Raw genomic sequence first — 17,536 nt, 5'->3', positions numbered from 1 at the left:
TAATGAAAAATATTTATTTAATGCCAATTAATATAATAAAACTAAATTTTATTCAATTTACATCCATTCATTTTTATTCAATTAATTCAATTTAATTTTGTAAATTTTTTATTTAAGTCAATTTAATTAAATAAATTAATTTAAAAATGAATACATAAAATTTAGTAAATGTCAATTAATTTAATTTAAGTTATTTAATTTTGTATAAAATAAATTTTAATATAAATAAATAAATTTGAAAATGAATAAATAAAATTTATTTGTAATTAAGAAATATTATAAAATTAAATTTTACTTAATTTAAGTCCATTATTTGTATTCAATTTAGTTTTGTGAACATTTTTTTAATTTAATTAAATAAAATTTATTTAATGTAAATTTTGTGAAAATTTTGTTAATTTAATTTAAGTTTTTTTTTTTACTTTTAAAATAAATAAATAAATTTAAAAATGAATAAATAAAATTTATTTATAATTAAGAAATATTATAAAATTAAATTTCACTTAATTTAAGACCATTATTTGTATTCAATTTAATTTTGTGAACATTTTGTTAATTTAATTTAAGTTTTTTTAATTGTAAAATAAATAAATAAATTTGAAAATGAATAAATAAAATTTATTTATAATTAAGAAATATTATAAAATTAAATTTCACTTAATTTAAGCCCATTATTTGTATTCAATTTAGTTTTGTGAACATTTTGTTAATTTAATTAAATAAAATTTTTTTAATGTGAACATATTGTTAATTTAATTTAAGTTTTTTTTTTAATTTTAAAATAAATAAATAAATTTAAAAATGAATAAATAAAGTTTATTTATAATTAAGAAATATTATAAAATTAAATTTCACTTAATTTAAGACCATTATTTGTATTCAATTTAGTTTTGTGAACATTTTTTTTAATTTAATTAAATAAAATTTATTTAATGTAAATTTTGTGAACATTTTGTTAATTTAATTTAAGTTTTTTTTTACTTTTAAAATAAATAAATAAATTTGAAAATGAATAAATAAAATTTATTTATAATTAAGAAATATTATAAAATTAAATTTCACTTAATTTAAGACCATTATTTGTATTCAATTAATTCAATTTTATTTTGCGAACATTTGTTAATTTAATTAAATAAAATTTATTTAATGTCCATTAATGTCATAAAATAAAGTTTTACTTAATTTAAATTCATTAATTCAATTTACTTTTTTGAAACTTTTGCTAATATAATTTAAGTTTATTCAATTCAATTGAATCTGCTTTTGAATTGTATTGAATTTAATTTAGAGTATTTAATCAAATTACATATAACTTGAAATAATTTAACTAAAACACAAACAAGTTTAATTTATTTTATTTTGGTTTAATATTGTTTAGTTTTTATTAAATTGAATTTAATTAATTTAAGTGACGCTTATGAATTTCAATTGACTCAACAGGTTTTATTTACGTTGGCCAATTTAATTATATATACATTTTTGCATTTAGCATATATAATATCAACGAAATAATATCAATGAAATATTTTTAAAAAAGTTTAGATTTAGTTTTAAGTTCTATGTATATTTTTTGGTTTTGTTTTTAATTGCCTTTAGTGGGCAACGTATTATTTTTTGTCAAAACTTGTTTAAATAAACTAATTTAAATTAAACTTATATATTTACAATTTCTTGTAATTTACTAAAATCAGATTAGTTTAGGAGCAAACTTCATCCGATTCCATTGAAATTTGGTACATTGTGTTAGTATGTGGCCTCTAACAGCCATGCCAAACTTGGTCATTATCGGTCTATAGATATATATAGCCCTCAGATAAACCGATCCTCAATCACACAAAAATTGGTCCATCGGTTCATAATTGTATATAGCCCCCACATAAAGCGACCTCCATATTTCAATTCTAGCTCTCTAATTACCGCGCAAAAGTTCATATCGGTTCGTAATTATTTGTAGACTTCCTATATATAAATTTTTTTTTGCCTAATATATACCACAAATGGACTAACTTACAATTTAGAAGACGGTGTTAAGAAGTTTTAAGACACCTGGCCATCGGTAAGCATTACCACACTCATAATCATTAGTAGAAATTTTTACGCAATCCATGGTGGAGGGTACATAAGATTCGGCCCGGCCGAACTTACAGCCGTATATATTTGATTTAATTAAAATTAATAAAATTTTCCCTATTTTAATTTAAATTGGCTTAATTTCATTATTCATTTTTTTTTTTTTTTGAGAAATCGCACTATACTCCTTCTTCGAACAAAATGTTTACTTATTTGAATTTAAATTGAATTCTTTTTAACATAAAAATATTTGATATTTTTAATTCATTATAGAAACCACACAATGGTTATTAACATCGATCAATGAAAAAACTCTTAAATTTCAAAATTACTTATGTGTAATAAAATATTAACGATGGTTTTTAAAATATAAGCTTCTTGATCCTTTTTATTATATGTTATTCATATTTTTATCAATGATTTTAATACTTTTTTGGTGAGACCCCATATTTTTCCCTAGAGTTTTTTTTCATTTTCTCCTTATTAACTGCCATTGATATCAATAATAGTAAATTGTAAAAAAAAGTATCAGGTGTCTGTTCAATGAGAAGTTTATAGCTTATTTCTAGGACATAAAATACAGTGGGCACATTGCACTTTCTCATGCGATAATTTATATTTGAAAACGGAAAAGACATTTCACAAATTCACATTGAGTCCTTTAATCATCATCGTACAATGCGTTCGTATTGGTGAGCACTGTGTTGTGCTCTTCCTTCGTCTCAGGAAATTTGTGTTTTTGGCATCTCAAATGCTGGTGTTTTTGGTCCATAAATTTCCACAGGAAGTAAAACAAAAAATGTTTTTTGTTTGCCTCATATTTTTGTTTAAACATTGGCGTTTGTCTTTCGCCAGCAGCATTACCACCGCTGCCATCGTCATCGTCATTATTTTCGTTGCAGGTGCCTTATGTTTTGTGTTTTTGGTCTTTGTTTATGCGTATATGGCTGCTGCTGCTGCTTGCTTGCTCCTGGCTGACTCTTACCTGTGTCAGCTATGAAGACAATAGTCATTTGTCTTCAAATCTTATGGTTGGGAGTTTCAAAAGGAAAATATGAAGGAAGATTGCATGGATGATTTTTGATATCTTCCTTACACAGCTCCTTCGGTTAATGTTGATGACGATGATGATGATGATGATGTTGGTTATGGTGACGGGGAGACATTTGCCATATGCTTCATGTTGTACAACTTTATTGTTTTAGCAAACATTTATGTATACAGCACTGAACAAAAAATAAGCAATAAACTCTGGTTTCCCTCAAAACAATAATAAACTCTAATTTTTCTACAAAAAAAGAAAAAGAAATGAAATAAAAACACATTCAGAAATACATTTTCCAAAGGGTTTTATACAACGAAAATAAATAAAACACTGTCTTTTAATTAGAAAAATAGAATGAATATGCACATCAGACATATGTGAAATCGTACAGCTGGCTCTAATACAGATGATCGTGGCTTCGCGTCCTAACTGAGAGGACTGTCAAATCATTGACTTTTTCATTAAATCTCAAATACCATTGGATAGTATTTATATTCTCTACATGTGAAGAGCAATTAGCGAGAGTGAGTGTTAGTATGTTTTGACTCACTCTAATTACAATAAAGCTATGTGAAGAAGAGAAAGTGGGTTTTGAGAATAATACATGTGCTAGTATAAAAAGTGTGAGAAGGGGAGAGAGAGAGAGAGTGTGTTATTATATCTATATTCAATGAGTGTTACTGATTTGGAATACACACATTGATCTTGAACCCGTCATAGATGAAAACAACTATAAATTCAAAATAAAATTTTAACTTATATTTGGCAATTGTTATTAGAAATATCGTATGCAATAGAAGAAAACCAATTTGAGTTAATCCAAATCTCAAATTATTCTATGTGTATATCTCTTCCCATCATCGTCATTATTTGCTTACAGCATTTTGTAATGAATAAATAATTTTGGAAATTATACCTGGGGTTCATTTTTCGGGGGGATGAGGTCGGAGATGAAAAGTTTCCTTTTTCTAAGTTTTCATTTAGAAGTTTAGCTAGATGCTGGCATTCATTACAAATACATGGTTATGACTGCAAAATTGACATTAAACTTTGCCCTATGTGGATCCCCCTAATGTTTACCAAAAATTTCTTGTTATTTGGCAAGGCAAATGTCAGTCATCTCGACAGTTAGTCTTTTGGTATGAGGGTATGCAGAGGGAGGGGCGAGGTCTTTGAGTACTTATAAACTGTTCAAGTGGCTAGCTTTAATGAAATTTAATTAAATGTCGAATGCTATAATTATTTCAATTATACAGTTACACTTTTGTGAAGTTTTTCAAATGGCAAAATTAAGTTGTCATGTCAAACTGATGGACATTAAAATTCACAGAAATTCTAAACAAAGAATTTTGCTGAAGGTAGATATTCACGAAGGTCCTTCAATGGGATGACTGTCTAATTGAATAACTGAAGATGCGATTGGGAACATTGCAAAACTATAACAAATGAAAATAGGAATTTTTTTTTTACTTTTCTTAATTAGATAAAGCTGATTAGAGAAATAGAAAAGCTATTGGAGCGTACTATGAATTTGTATATTTGCATAAATTTATCGAAATTTCCATAAAAACAGGCAAACTTGTACATAATAATTTGCACTCCCCTTTTTCAGATATTCACAATGCGTTGTTAAAAAATAGGAAAATGTTATGACCTGGTACCATTTACGAAATGGCTCCTTATCATAAGGAAAATTAACTAAAAGTAGAGGAAACATCATTGGCTCCAAATCACGGCCATATTATCCATGCCAGAGTTAATTATTGATATTTTTGGCTATCGTATGAAAATTTTCTTCTTAATAATATAAAAATAAGTGTTGGTGAAAAATGGTTAATTTTGGGAAGAATAATTCGAGCCTATCATTTCCATAAGAAGTTTGCATATAAATGCTGATACGGTCAAAATTTGGTCAAGGGAAAACGCGTGTAAATCGGTGAAATCGTTTAATTTAAAAATCAAATTAAATTTCTTTTTCAAGTTCAATTAGTATAAAATTCAGGAAAAATATTCAGTTAGGCTTTCGCTTTTCCAAATCCGAATTGCCGGGCCTCACGCTTGACACCTGCCATCAGATTTTGTACAGCCGCCTTGTCCACCTTCTTCGCCGCAGAAAGCCAGTTTGCCTTGAACTGCAGCTCGTCCCTAGCAGTTTTTGGTCTTCTTTAGGTTTCGCTTGACAATAGCCCAGTATTTCTCAATTGGGCGGAGCTCTGGCGTGTTGGGAGGGTTCTTGTCCTTGGGAACCACCTGCACGTTGTTGGCGGCGTACCACTCCATGGCCTTTTTACCATAATGGCAAGATGCCAAATCCGGCCAAAACAGTACGGATCAACCGTGTTTCTTCAGGAAAGGCAGCAGACGTTTATTCAAACACTCTTTCACGTAAATTTCTTGGTTGACAGTCCCGGAAGCTATGAAAATGCCGCTTTTCAAGCCACAGGTACAGATGGCTTGCCAAACCAGATATTTGTTTGCGAACTTTGACAGTTTTATGTGCTTGAAAATATCTGCTACCTTTCCCCTTCCTTTTACCGTTTAAGCTGCTGTAGTCGGCTTTGACGTAGGTTTCGTCGTCCATTACCACGCAGTCAAACTTCGTCAGCATCGTCGTGTACAGCCTCCGGGATCGCGCTTTGGCCGTCGTATTTTGTTTATCATCGCGATTTGGAGTCACTACCTTCTTGTAAGTCGATAGTCCGGCTCGCTTTTTGGCTCGATGCACGGTTGTAGACGATACACCCAGCTTATTTGCGGCATCTCGGAGAGAGAGGTTAGGGTTTCGCTTGAAACTACCGGCAACTCTCTTTGTCATCTCAGCGCCTTCCGGTTTTCGATTTCCCCCCGATCCAGACTTCCTGGTTGTCGACAAACGTTCCCCAAACACTTTAATTACATTTGTAACGATTGATTTGGCAGCTTTTAGCGATTTTGCCAGCTTTGCGTGCGAGTAGCTCGGATTTTCGCAATGCGCGAGCAAAATTTTGATACGCTGCTCTTCTTGCTTGGACGGCATTTTGACAACTGAAGAGTGAATTCCAAAATCAAAATAGGAGCAACATTCTACACACACACACACACATCTTCAAAAGGAGGGGTTTTGACCGTATCACCCTTTAGGACCAAAAATGAATCCTCTCACCCCTCCAAATCTATACTGAAGGCTATGGAAATTCGAATTAGCCAGCGATAAACATGTGTATAGTCAGGCTTGTATTGCTTGGTATCTTCCATGTTCTTTTTAATAACTTTGTACATAATACCAATTCCTTAATCGGCATGTCCAATAAGCTCCTATGAAAAATTTTCGGTGCGGATCGTTTTATTCTAAAACCATAAATAAAATTAAATTAATACATATTGGTTTGTAATATATTAAAAATATTCATTATAAAAATACAGCATTTTTTTAAGTTAGTATTTTTATTTTACATCTAATGATAACTGTTGTTTTTTGTAATTCATTTTAACTTTACACTAAGATATTAAATAACTTTGAACATAGTTCTAAACTCCTTTCCATGTTTTACAAATTCTTCGAATATACACGTCAACTATTTCAATAAAGTTAAAATAAATTCACTTAGTCCAATTTTTGTAAGCAGATTGTTGAAGTTGAAAAGCAACAAGAATGTCACCATGGATTTTTTGAACTTTCAACATGAAGGTATACACATTTCGTTAAATGCTGCCTCCCTCTTCGGCTTGAGTCTGTTGCAATGTCGTGAAAAGGAAGTGTATATACCCTGAGCATCTACCGCTATTGCACCAGGAATTCCCTTGGACATCACCAGCACCAGAGGCTTGCCCCTAGACATATTTTAACATGGGATGCGTTTTAACTTCAACTTTAGCACTTTAGCTGGCTAGTTTTTTGTATACTCGTTAAACAATCTACTTTAGTTTGAAAACCTTTGTAGATGCAATGTTGGAGTGATGGTAGAGAATCATTCAGATGTTTGCAATACATTAATAATAGATGCGTTTTTGTTTCTGGTAGAAAAAAAAAATCGATTGTAAACACAAACAAATATTAATTTTAATTGTCACGAAAGTGAAACGATGGTCCGTCGTAAACTGTAAAAATTAGCTACTCAAACTATGTTTCCGACAATAATTTTACTCATAAATCATATGCACAAAAACCTCATCTAATTTAACTTAAGTAAAGTAGGGTAGGTTATATATAAAATGATTGCCATTTTAATTTAACCTTTTTAAGTTCACTCCTACCAATCTGCTATGAATACGCATCCAGTCTATAGTCCGCTCACTTATACTTAATTTACAATTGATCAAACACCATATACATTTTCTCTAGTTTGAGATTTTTTTTGCGTTTTATGCAAAATAAATAAAAGAACTCAGTGCAAAGGCATCAACACCTCCGCCTCAACTCAATTCTCGACATGAAATTCTCTACGCTGCTTTTGTTTGAATATCAAACGAAAGACTAAAAGAATTATGAAAATGAGCGTTCATATCGGGATATGAGCATGTAGGTCATGTCGGAATTATATTACGTGTTTTTCTATGATTTCATAATGAAAGAAATGAAAAACAAACAAAAAATATATATTCGAGAAGCTAACAAAAATTGCAACATGCGAAATTTGTTTGCAGTTTATTCAAATCTTTGCGAACAGAACATAGTTGAGTAGATAGCAAAGAAGCCGATAATAAAGTGCTCGCAGTCACTTATTTAAATAATGTAGATTTTTTTTGTTGTTTTGCTATAACTACGATTAATGACCTGCTTCTCTATGTCGAATGAATTTTTAGCGTTTGAAACAGCTGAATTTATAGTAAAGAAAATCAGATGTTTTTGAATTTCACGCCAACGACAGACAATAATTAGTTTATGACTTAAATAAAGCTGATTGAGTTTTCCATTATATATCACAAGAGTGAGGGACACCTCCTATGTTTCAAATGGCCATGATCGAATTATAGAAAAACAGATCGAAGTAGCTGTGTGTTATAGACATACCATCATTGTATTATAATAAAAAGCAATTTCTCTCTATCTCTCTCTCTCTCTCTCTTATCAATGAATTTTACTCGACTTAATATTAAGTTTTGGAACTCTTTCTTAATTGCGGATTAACCGCTAGTTTTAATATAAACGGGTTTATTTCTCCCCTTCTCTCTCTCTCTCTCTCTCTTATCAGTGAATATCAATATTAAGCTTTGTGATTATGGAACTCTTTCTAAACCGTGTGTGAACCAGGGATGGGAAATACAATTTTTAAGAAAGTACAAAAAGGGTACTTTTCTGAGTGAAAAAGTACTTTTCACTAAATTTTAACAAAAATTCCATTGGAAGATTATTGTCAAGAGCTCCCTTAAATTGAATTTTAAAGAAAATAAAATTTTGTTTGCCAACTCCTAAATTTAAAAATTTTTTTGTAGTCTTATATTCGCAGTTTTGTAATCGCGGCTGCCACAGCTCTATTTTATGGTACTACATAAATTTTCTCTGGATATAAAAAAAAAAATGTTTGACAAAATTTTCTATAGAAATTAAATGTTCATTTTGTTTGTTATTGTTGGCTTCTCTTCAATCGTTATTGTTGTTTTTGATCTCAGCTTAACCAACAGAGGAAAAGTATGCTTGTCAAATTTATTTGGGCAAAGCCCTATAGACTGGATGTACAGCTGTTTCGGAATTACCACATTCCTCATCGGCATCCTCTACTTGCAGCAAAACTATCAACCAATTATCAGAATAAATTCGGGTAATTCACTCAACCCAAAGTGAACTACACTTGAACCTCCTCTGTTGGTTAAGCTACACTTGTAGTTTAGTCAATGCATGGCTTTAAGCTGAGATCAAAAACAACAATAAAATTAAATGAAATTTAAATTTTCTATAGAAATAAAATTTTGACAAAATTTTCTATAGATATAAAATTTTGACAAAATTTTCTATAAAAATAAAATTTTTACAAAATTTTCTATAAAAATAAAATTTTGACAAAATTTACTATAGAAATAAAATGTTGACAAAATTCTCTATAGATATAAAATTTTGACAAAATTTTCTATAAAAATAAAATTTTGACACAATTTTCTATAAAAATAAAATTTTGACAACATTTTCTATAGAAATAAAATTTTGACAAAATTTTTTATAAAAATAAAATTTTGACAAATAAATAAGAAATAATAAATAAAAAGAAAGAAATAAAATTTTGACAAAATTTTCTATAAAAATAAAATTTTGACAAAATTTTTTATAGAAATAAAATTTTGACACAATTTTCGATATAAATAAAATTTTGACAAAATTCTCTATAGAAATAAAATGTTGACAAATTTCTCTATAAAAATAAAATTTTGACAAAATTTTTTATAGAAATAAAATTTTAACAAAATTTTCTATAGAAATAAAATTTTGACAAAATTCTCTATAGAAATAAAATGTTGACAAAATTCTCTATAGAAATAAAATGTTGACAAAACTTTCTATAGAAATAAAATTTTGACAAAATTTTCTATAGAAATAAAATTTTGACAAAATTTTCTATAGAAATAAAATGTTGACGAAATTCTCTATAGAAATAAAATGTTCACAAAATTCTCTATAGAAATAAAATTTTGACAAAATTATATATAGAAATAAAATTTTGACAAAATTTCCTATAGAAATAAAATTTTGACAAAATTTTATATAGAAATAAAATTTTGACAAAATTTCCTATAGAAATAAAATTTTGACAAAATTTCCTATAGAAATAAAATTTTGACAATATTTTCTTTATTTTTGCAAAATAAAAGTGTTTGTTAAATTTTTCTCCAAATTTTGGTAGATTACTTTTGTCTCATGTTTCGACATTGATTCTAATGTTTTGCATTATTTTAGAATGCGATCGATAACTTCTTATCTAGATTGTTTTCGTGTGGAAGAGTAATATAGAATCACGTGCTTTTTCGACTAAAACACTATTGAAATTCAAGCAAATCGTATTTGTGACTATGGCTTTTACAATATCGAGATTTTCTTCCCGCATGAACTTGTCTGTTTTGCCAAATTTGTAAAAGACTATTAGCAAATAAGTTTGTTAAAGACCTTCTCAAAATATTAAAATATTTTGTCAAAACTATTGTACCATATATCTGATATCGGCTCAAAAATGTCTACACAAAAGGTACTAAATCATTCGCGGGGGTACTACGGTACTGACCAGGGTGAAAAAGTGTTGAAAAAAGTTCTATAGTACTGCATTTTCCATCCCTGGTGTGAACCGCAAGTTTAAAACAAAGAGTTCTCTCTCTCTCTCTCTCTCTCTCTCTCTTATAAGAGAATTTTACTTGGTTAAATATTTGTCCTGCCGAATTAAAATTTGTCATTTGAAGCTTTTTCATATCTTAAGAAACTACTTTATTCTAGTGATATAAAGTAGAAATTTATTACGATTCCAACTATAATCAACTTGAAGTAAATTGATTATATATTTTCTGTGTGAAAAATAAGCATGAATATCCCTGAAAATTAGTGGATATTAAAATGTGCTGGGCCATAGTAAAAGAAGAACGAACTGATCGGAAATATACAACTACAATACAAAAAATACAAATACAAAAAAAATAATTTAAACTATACCACCGAATTTTTTTCGTATGAACAATGAAATTGGGAGAAAAGAATATTTGAAATATTTAAATAATTGAGAATGTCAGAAATAGTAAAGACGTTTTTCACTTCTTTTATAGAAACCTTGATTTAATTATTTGCTTATTTACCTGAAATTTGCAATACGAAATTATGAATTGGAAAGAATCTAGATTCAGTATGTTTTTCTAACCGAATATTAAGCTGTGCATCAAAATTTCAAGAATATATTGGATTCTTTTAATAATACAAAGAAGCAACCTCATTATCATCCCACAAACACAGTGATTTAATGTTTATGAAAGTTGAACAAATCGAACAATTTCATTGAACATGATGCAATCAAATGCAAAAAACATATAAAAAATGTAGCTGTGTGTGTTATAGATAAATCAAGCCTTTGTAATACAAAGGGATTTATCTCTCACACTCTTTCTCTCTCCCTCCCTCTCATAATAATGAATCTAACTCAATGTTAAGCTTAGTGATTATGGCACTTTCTTAAACCTGTATGAACCGCTAGTTATCATAGTTATTTCTCTCTTTCTCTCTTTTATAAGTGAACTTTACTCTATTAATTTTGTCAAGACTAAGAGAAGAAAGAAGTGTTCGGAGATCTGCAATTGTGCCACCGAATTTTTTTCATTGAAACATTGAACATTTTATGATTTTAAATACTTAACCCTTTCGACCCCGAATTTTTATAGGTATCGCTAAAATTTTTTTTTTACTTTTAATCATGTTGAAGTCATTTAAGAAGCGTCTAGCCAAAATTTCGGATCGCCACGCCCATTCGTTTAGGCGGTAGAGAATGTTGCCTGTAGGCAACTTTGGGCAATTGTGACTACAAACTATTTTGTTTTGTAATGATAGACGTATTACGTTTTATTGGATTTTTGTTAAGTTTTTTTGTTATTTTACAGTAAATATATACTTAGATGCGCGCGTGAGTGGAATTTCAATCACGCTCAAACACATTCACGAAGAAATATTTGTACTCACGCATGCCATGTGGGTAGGAATTCACGGTCACGAAATGAAAAGACATACTCGCACACGCTCACACATGAACAATGTTTATGTCTCACGCTTTCGCACGATTCACGACAATTTTCGTAATTCACGATAAATCTCGTAAGTCACGAATATTTTCGGAACACGACAATTTTCGTGGCTCAATAAAATTCTGGTAATTAACGAAATTTCTCGTGATTCACGCTATTGAAATCTTAAGCGTGATTAAATATGTAAAGGTGATTAAAATCGGTGAGCTTGAATTTAATCGTGAACGTGAGTTTGTTCGTGATTGTGACTTTTTGTGTCTGTTTTACCGTGAGTGCGAATTTTTATCGTGAATATGAATTTTATTGTTAACGTGAATTTTATCTTGAGTGTGAGTTGGATCGTGAGCGTGGGTTGGATCGTGAAAGTAAAGTTTTATCGGGAGCGTGATTTCGGAGAAAGTTTACTCACTCACAATCATGAACACAATTTGATTTTTACTCACGCTCACGCGCCACACATTTTTTTTAAATCCCGTTCACGCACATTCACGAGGTTTCGTTTAAATTTCATTCACGAGATTTCGTTTAAATTTCATTCACGGCTTCGCGTGAATCACGCGTGACTCACAAAAATGTTTTTTTTTTTTTTTTTTTTTTTTTTTTTTTTTTAACCCATGTCAATTTAACTGGCGGTGTAAAGCGTCAATATTCGTGCTAATCCACTAGTATGTTGGCAAGAAGTGGCTGCCTCCCTTTTTACGATTCCTTCCAAATTCCCCACTGCACTGCAGATATGTTTTCCCCATCATCGCCGCATTTCTCGTCAATGGGACATCCCAATTGAAGTCCAACATTTTTTCAAAATCATTGTTTTTCAAACCTTTTTTCTCCAGGTTTTATGTTCAAAAATATGTAATTTTACTACCACAATTTCCCAAAGTTGCCCACAGGCAACTTTTCAATTTTAAAAATTTCCCATCTGTTGTTTTTTTGCAATTATAAGATTTGACTTCCAGAAATATTTTATTTGACATGTACTACAATAGATTTAATAAAAACTTTCAACATTTTAGTTGTAATTTTTGAAAAAAGTTACATGTATAAAAACCTCTTTTTAAATTCGCAAATATTTTTTTCATGAGGTACGTGCGTATTAATGAAAAAATTTTTGCTAATTGACAACCAAATTAGCTGATTTTTCATTCGACTTGAAGAAAACACTTGTAGCTTTCGATACCGTTACAGTTTTATGAACAAAAGCCAAAACAACGCTGACAGTGAGTCTCAAAACACAAAAAGTTGCCCACAGGCAACTTTAGGGTCGAAAGGGTTAAATAATTCACATAGAAACAAAGTGAACCCACCGTTAAAGAAAATGAAGGTTTGGCTTAGAAAATTTTAATTGCAACATGAAAATTTTAATTGCAATTTTTGTCAAATTGAAGATAATATTATTAAAAAAAATAAATTTTCTTCTTTTGTTTAAGAAAATTTCATATTTTTAACGGAAAAATTTGAGTTAAAAATTGTTAAAAAATCTTTAGCGCAATAGGAAGTTCAAACAGACAGTTTTAGGAAACTATACTCATTTTAGAAACTTACGAACACAATTTAAGTAAACTTCAACCATTTTAGGAAAATGTAAACTATGTTTTTTCAAATATAGTATATTTGTTTACTTCATTTGTACACACAAAGAAAATTTCATTAAAAGTCAGCCAACGAAAAATTTTCATTGATATAACGAAACATTTTCATTAATAAAATGAAAATATTCGTTAATAGTACGAAACGTTACGTTGATTGACAGAAACTTCGTTATATTAACGAAAAATTCGTTGTATTAACGAATTTGTTTCATTGGCTGACTTTTAACGACACCTTTCGTTAATATAACGAAACTTTTTCTACTAGTGTATACAACTAAGTAAGCACAAAATAATTAAAATAATCAACACATTTGACAAAATTTAACTAAAACCAACTAATTTTAACGAACTAAAATAAAGTTAAATCAGCTATAAAAAATGTCGTTCACTATTTTGCTGAGGGTTGAGAATGTAATCACCCCAAGGTCAGAAATAATATTTTTTAGTTTTTGTTTTGTAGTTTTCAATTCCAAGGAAAAATAGTTTTGATATTTACAACTGAGAAAACCTTCAACATTTCCAACTAGTCTAGGAAATTTAAAAATCTTCCTTTCATTGAGATTAAGTTCTTGGTATGCCCACATACATTGATCACAGTTTTAGCAAACTTTCTGTTGGTATAAAGTGTAATAAACGGGCTTTTAGCATTACCTGTTTTTTTTTTTCGAAAACTACAACATCGACTACCTAATCTTGGCCAACCTTCACTTTGTGTCTAAAGTTTATTTTCTACACACAAAAAATTATCACCAACATTTTTTCAATTAAACACTTAATTGAATTTGGAAACGGATTCAATTAATATGTTAATTGATTCAATTAATTATTTAATCAAATCCGAATAAAATCCAATTAAAAAAATGATTGATATTTGTTACGTTTCCAATTAAAATATTAATTGAGTCAATCAATTTGTTAATCAATTCGGAAATAATTTTCAATTACAAACGTGATTGAATTTTTTTCCGTTTCCAATTACATATGTGATTGATCCAATCACCTTTGTGATTGAAACTGAATAATTTTGAGCAATGGAAAGAGCGAAAAGAGAACAAGAGAATGGGTATTTATTCAACAATGTATGATGGAGAGATCAGTCTGTGGAAGTAACTCGTAACGAACGGTTGGATTTTTGTTTTTCGCGTAAATTGAAAAACATGATTGGCGACATTCTGTCTGCTGCATTCAAAATGTGTGCATAAATATTTTGAACGCAACAACAAATCATAGCAAAGGGTTGAAATAAATAAAGTGTGCAACAACAAACGGACACGTGGTAAAGGTTTCAAAAAATATATGACAGAACGCATTTGAAATTACCTGTGTTTGTGTTTTGTGGTATTGTAAAAATGGAAAACAATCTACGTTTATTGAAGGTAAAAAATTGTGAAATGTGAATACCGTTTTCCATTGAAGCCTGTTTACATTAAACGGACTAAAATAATATATTTTTTATTCATTTCTTTTAGTGACCAATTCTATTTCGTGAAATTGACCAATCAATCCCATCAACTCCATCATTTTATCAAATATATAATAATATGTTTGCAATAAAAAAGTGGGTACCGTATTGATCTTTTAAAATTATAAATTTTTTTCACTCCTAGTTTTCTTAAAACCAAGAGCGGTATGGGTTTGTTGGAAGATTCACCTTGAAGTTGCGAAGTAGCGTAGGCATTAAATTGCATTTTTGTTTTACCTGTCTTTTTCAGTTTGAACCCAAGTAGGTATATAAACTAATGAGCTGAATTATGTAATGGTAAAAAAGTTCTTTCTTTTGGATTTAAAAATATGAAAAATATCCGATAATAATAAAAATATGTATTTTCCATTTATATTTTTTTCTATTTCCAGAATTTGCAAAGTATCATCAATATAATACCAAATATTACATTGCTTTCCAATTATTTTTGTCTTTGATTGGTTCAAATTTTAATAGACGATTTTAATGTGTGGAAATTTTGGAAAGGAATTGTTACTAAAATTAAATTACCGAGCTCCTTAATACACCTTTTTATGCTAAAAGACTACAACTGCAAAAGAAGATTATAAATCTGCAACCTGGAACTAAGAATTGAACTTGATATTCTATGCAGGTAATGTTTAACAAAATTAACTTTTAATTGAACAAAATTAAATTCGAATTATTCTGTTTACTTTCAGAAAAACTAATTTAGCTTACAGGCTGCTGAATTATTGGAAATCTAGGCGCATCTACATATTAGAAGGAACATGCTAACATGGTTATTATTATAAGGAAGATAATGATTTATATAATTTATTTTTTCACCCTATAGTTGTTATTGATAGTAGTTGTATTTGTAAGTTATGTTAGAACAAAACACAAATGACAAGAACCAAATTTATTTGTCTATTGCATAATTCAAAAAATAATAAAATATTAAATATGTTTTATAAGAAACACATATTTTCTTTTATTTCAAAAGGAAAAAACTAAATACGATTTTGGGTTCGCAATATATAAATTTTTGATCGAAATTTATAGCCAATTTCAATTAATTATTTAATTGAATGAATCAAATAGTTGATTGATTTTTGTCGCGAAATTAATTAAAATTTTAATTGATTCAATTAAAACTGTGATTGAATTTTATGTTAAAAATCAATCACGTTTTTAATTGATTCAATCACACAATTAATTGATTCCGTGACAAAAGTCAATTAAATTTTTAATTAAAAATCGTGTTGGTTTTCAATCAAAATGGGTGATTGATACTATCATTTTCGTGATTGAAGACATTTCAATTAAAAAAATGATTGAATCCGCGATTTTCGTGATTGAAATCAAAAAATTTTTTTTTGTGTGTACCAACCTAACCCTGGTCAATGCGATATTTGTTCACTATAATGATGATGGTGATGATGGAATGCTTGCTGCCAGAGCTTCCTTCTATCTCAACTTAATCTTCCATTATGAATTGTTTTCATTTTCTTTTTTTTCTGGTGATTAAAGGAGGAAAAGTACTTTGAAATTCACTTAGCACTTTATTTTGCTAAAATTGTGGGAATATTTTCCCATGTTTGAGAGTAAAATTTCCTATGAAAATCAGATTCCATTAGAGAAATGTTTTTAACAACAACAATAACAACAACAAGAATTGCAAATCTTTGCTCTCATTCATCATCATCCAAAGAGCCAAAATATATGGATGGATAAAAGAACCATTAAGATAAAATATTGTTGTGTTGTTGTTGGTGTTCGTTAGTTGTTGAGCAGAGTAACACGTGTTCTCAGCTAATCCTTCAGGCTCAAGGAAATCTACTCTTTGTTTTTCATTATTCCAAGTGTTTGTTGCATATTTTGCAATATACACTTCAATTATGGGGCATAGAACAACCTAAAAGAGAATAAGCAAGAGGAGGAGGAGAAGAGTATTCATGTTGCTAAACAATTATAAATAACATTTAGAAAATTTTCTTCTTCTCTCTTCTCTCTATGCCATGGCTATGGGCCTGATAAAGCTTGAGTACTATGGGTATGTAAATATTTACCATCATCACAGCAGCAGCAGAAATCTCCTTTCATGTGCAAAAATCTTAAATATAGGCTCTTCTTCACACAAAGTAACATCCTTGAGCCAACCATCGCATTGCCAGTCCCGAATATTTTTGCAAGGAGAAACTTCATCTACCTTTTTTTTTTTTGCCTGTGTATTGTTAAAGTATATTCTCGTAGCGTTGGAAATTTCGTGGTGCTATGTGGTGGTTTTGCATTCTAGGCCCCAGCATTAAATTGTTATCCAAAACAGTATCATCAAAAAACCAGGAAAAGATATTAAGTTTTACCGCCAAATTATTGAAATTAAGGTTTAGAGAGAGTGAGAGAGAGCGAGAAATTTCTTAACAATTTCACATATTTTTGCCAGAGTTAAAACAAAAGAAAACAACATTTTGCGGATATATTTTGGCAAGTGGGAGCGGAGAAATAATAAGAACCAATGGAGGATGTAAGGAGATTTTTGTTATTATTGTTCGTGTAGCATGTTCATTAAAATGTACTCGTAGCCCTAGACAGCCAGAGGATTTTAAGTAAACAGTGCTTTATGGCATCCTTAAAGTATGTAAGAGATGTAAATTATGGTTTTAATGTTAAGTGGTGTCTTATCAACTTGCAAAGCTACAGTGGTGTATG

General features: G+C 29.4%; 1 protein-coding gene and 1 long non-coding RNA gene across 3 annotated transcripts in view; both read left to right on the top strand.

The window, feature by feature from the left end:
* kek5 (leucine-rich repeat, immunoglobulin-like domain-containing kekkon 5 protein) overlaps nucleotides 1-17,536 on the top strand; it is a 524,846-nt gene that overhangs the window by 117,429 nt on the left and 389,881 nt on the right. The gene's annotated exons all lie outside the window — the stretch shown is intronic.
* On the top strand, nucleotides 14,887-15,807 carry LOC142230147 (uncharacterized). Its single transcript, XR_012720587.1, has 2 exons — nucleotides 14,887-15,479; nucleotides 15,547-15,807. It is a non-coding gene; the product is annotated as an uncharacterized LOC142230147 (long non-coding RNA).

Source organism: Haematobia irritans, chromosome 3 (genome assembly GCF_050003625.1).
Source record: "Haematobia irritans isolate KBUSLIRL chromosome 3, ASM5000362v1, whole genome shotgun sequence".
NCBI classification, from domain to species: Eukaryota; Metazoa; Arthropoda; class Insecta; order Diptera; family Muscidae; genus Haematobia; species Haematobia irritans.
The sequence above is the reverse complement of the archived record's forward strand: the minus strand, read 5'-3'. Positions and strand labels throughout refer to the sequence as shown.